This window comes from Gossypium raimondii, chromosome 6 (assembly GCF_025698545.1).
Source record: "Gossypium raimondii isolate GPD5lz chromosome 6, ASM2569854v1, whole genome shotgun sequence".
Lineage (NCBI taxonomy): Eukaryota > Viridiplantae > Streptophyta > Magnoliopsida > Malvales > Malvaceae > Gossypium > Gossypium raimondii.
The window spans coordinates 23,919,877-23,923,906 of NC_068570.1; the positions used below are offsets into that span (position 1 = coordinate 23,919,877).

The 4,030-nt window shown below is 36.0% G+C and overlaps 1 non-coding gene across 1 annotated transcript; it reads right to left on the reverse strand.

Moving 5' to 3' along the window:
* Positions 1 to 1,287: 1,287 nt before the first annotated feature.
* LOC128042215 (small nucleolar RNA R71) lies at positions 1,288 to 1,394 on the reverse strand. Its single transcript, XR_008197419.1, has one exon. It is a non-coding gene; the product is annotated as a small nucleolar RNA R71 (small nucleolar RNA).
* Positions 1,395 to 4,030: the final 2,636 nt, after the last annotated feature.

Genomic DNA, 4,030 nt, shown 5'->3' on the forward strand with positions numbered 1-4,030 from the left:
AAGTCCCTGTTTAAGAGTAGATCTAGCATATTTGAGTGGAGTTGCATGCAATCCTAGAAATAGGACGACATAAATATAATGGATTGGAGTCAAATCTAAGAGGGGAATCCATAGATCGAATATGGGTTTTAATTAGAAAGAGATTTCAATTAATTAATCTAGAGTTAGTTGTTCTTACTTTCGAAAGAGATATTAACATAATTTAGGGATTTTTACGGATCAAGACACAAGTGAATAAATCGTTTAATTCAGATTCATAATAATAGGTGAAGTCTAGGTGGATTCTTTCCTGGGTATTGTCTTTCTCATTGGTTATTTTTGATTATTTTCCTATTTTATTTTCTGTTGCGTTCTTAGTTAAATTAGATTAGTAAATTTAGATTAAAAACAATCACTCCAATTTATCGGCTTAATAATAGAAAAACGGTAATTCTAGTACTTTTAGTCCTCGTTGATACGATATTCCCTACTCACCATAGCTATACTATTGTTCGATAGGTGTGCTTGCCTTTGTCGTAATTATAGTTAGTTTAGTGACCATCAAGTTTTTGTCCCCATTACCGGGGACTAAAATATTAGGAACACTCGATTTTTTATTAATTTAGCCATTTATTATTTTTATTATTTTTAGTTTAATTTTTTCATTCTAATTTTTCTTTTCTTTTATTTGCTTCTAGCAGGTTCCTTTAGTTTATGACTAGAAGAAACCTATCGGGACCATTACTATTTGACAGCGAAATTGAAAGTACAACTCGTAGAAATCATAGAGAAGCAAGGCAGAGTCGACAGGGTATAGTAGACGAGCAAGAGGACATTATTATTATTATTATTATTATTATTATTATTATTATTAAGGAGATAGGTGATAATTAGAATAATCAGCTACCTCCTGCAGTTGCTGCAAATTCATATCCTGTTCCTCGTACTATGTACGATTATGCCAAGCCGACTCTAACTGGAGTTGAATCGAGTATTGCGCGACCCATTATTACTACGAATAATTTTGAACTGAAGCCGAACACTATTCAGATGGTACAACAATTTGTTCAGTTCGATGGTTTGCAAGACGAAGATCCAAATACTCATTTGGCTAATTTTCTGGAGGTCTGTGATACTTTCAAGATAAATGGCGCTTCTAACGACGCCATTCGCCTACGGTTATTCCCTTTTTTGTTGAGGAACAAAGCTAAACAGTTGTTGAATTCTTTGCCACAAGGTTCTATCACTACATGGGATCAAATGACCTAGAAATTCCTACTGAAGTACTTTCCACCGACTAAGATAGCCAAGTTCAGGAATGATATCTCTTCCTTCGTTCAGATCGACTTAGAAACCTTATATGATGCGTGGGAGAGGTATAAGAACTTATTGAGACGGTGCCCTCACCATGGGTTACCTCTATGGCTACAGGTTCAAACCTTTTACAACGGTTTGAATCCCTCAACTAGGCAGTTGATTGATGCAGTAGCCGGTGGTACTCTGAACAATAAAACACTTGAGTGGCTTATGAGTTTATAGAAGAGATGAGACTGAATAATTATCAGTGGCAAGTCATGAGGACGAAGCCGATGAAAGCATCCGGTGTTTTAATTTTGAGGTAGTCACCATGTTATCAAATTAGGTAGAACAATTAAATAAGAAAATTGATGGTTTATATGTTTCTACGCAGGTACATCCGGTGATGCAATGCGATACGAATGAAGGAGGAATGAACAATCCAGAATGTTTAGCCTACGGTCCTAGCACAGAGAATGAACAAGTCAATTCTATGGGTAATAATTTTAGGCCTCAAAATAACCCTTATAGTAATTACTATAATGCAGGTTGGAGGAACCACCCCAATTTCTCTTGGGGTGGTCAAGGAAATCAAAGAGCACAATCCCCTCCAAGCTTCCAACAACTTTACCAACAAGAGAAGAAGCTGAACCTTGAGGAGATGTCGATGAAATTTATCTCAGTGTCAGAAACTTGCTTTCAAAACACTGAAGTAGCACTTAAAAATTAGCAAGCGTCAATTCAAGGGCTCGAGAACCAAATAGGTCAGCTTGCTAAGCTAATCTCAGAAAGACCACAAGGTAGCCTGCCTAACAATACCGAAACTAACCAAAGAGAGCAGCTTCATGAAATTACTATTCGAGATAAAGAAGGGTTAGTTGAATCTGAATCTGAATCAGAACCGAGGCAAGAAAGTGTGGTAAGTAACAGTAAGGTTGAGGTAAGCTAGAATGAGAAAAAATCGATTAGTAAAGAATATAAACCTTGAGTTCCATATCCTAACGCGACAAAGAAAGATCACACAAACGAACAATTTGGTAAATTTCTTAAACTTTTTAAAAAATTACACATTAACTTATCGTTTATGAAGATCTTTCGCAAATGCCCAATTTTGTTAAATTTTTAAAGGAGCTTTTGGCAAACAAACGAATGTTAGATGATTCGTTGCATGTGGAGCTAAATGCAATTTGCTCAGCCATACTACAAAATAAACTACCCAATAAATTGAAAGATCCAGGGAGTTTTACTATAACACCCTTAACTCGTATCTGCCGTTGAAACAGGGTTACAGAGCATTACCAGCATTTACAAATCAAATAAACAAATATTTCACATCATATAGCATTCATATAAGAAATCAATCATAATGTCCTTTATATGAGCTTTTGAGGCCCAAAATATACATTAGAAACAAGTCGGGACTAATCGGGTACTTAGAAAATTTTACGGGAAACATAAATTTTTTTAAGGTGTAGGGGACACACGCCCGTGTGGTCAGGCCGTGTATCTCCCATGGTCAAGAGACACATCCGTGTCTCAGGCCGTGTGGACATTCAAAATAGGGATACACGGGCGTGTCCCAGCCCGTGTCCAAACTTATGAGCTCTTTGACTTGGGTCACACGGCCAAGCCACACGCCCGTGTGCTAGGTCGTGTGAATAATTTGAGCATTCTGTTTTGCAATTTATAAGATGCAGGGGACATACGGCCAAACCACACGCCCGTGCGTTAGGCCGTGTGAAAAATTTTGAGTATTCTGACTTGTGCAAAATTTCAAGATATAGGGGACACTTAACCATGTCATATGGCCGTGTGTCACACACGGCTGAGACACATGCCCGTGTCTCTGCCCGTGTGGACGAAAATAGGCCATTTCCAAGCCACATTTCTCACCCATTTTGACATCAACCTAAACACATTATTTTAATACATCAACAAGCCACGACAAAACAACCAAACAAGCCAATATCATATCTTATATATGGCAAGACACCACATATATCCAAATATCCATACTTACCAAATTGATCAAATACATATATAAGCATATTTGTACCAAATACACTATCTCAATTCAATCATCAATATGCCTAAATGATTTCTATCATTCAACCATATCAAATACACATCAACATGTTAAAGCTATATATATATATATTAAAATGTATCAAACACAAGCCATTCAAATGACTAATCACGACAAAACATTTACATGCCAACATTTGGCCAAGTTAACCTATACATGCCATTATAACCAAAATTAATCTACTATATATACTAAAACAGGTCGATGGATAGTGTGATGTAGCTCCGACCAGCTTCCAACCTTAACAAGCTTTCGAGTTACTATAAAACAGGGGATATAAAACAGATTAAGCATTTAATGCTTAGTAAGTTCGTATAACATGGTAATTAACTTACCATTCATTTATATTAAAGATAAACATGCAAGACACATTCAAACCAATTTGGCCAAAAGCTCTAACACATATCTTCATCACCCATGTTAGTCATGTATTCCATATGAATATCAAGAAATATGTATGAGCTTATCAATAATCACATTTCCATATACATATACTTTCCATATCAGGTATCCATATAACATGTATAAATCATATCCATGTATTTCAAGTATATACCCATAATAATTCATCTCGAATTCATACTATCTCATATCAGAACTTTTCCCATTGAAACATTTAAAATATCATTGGATACACGGGTAGTACACACAAAGTGTACAAATCTGTAA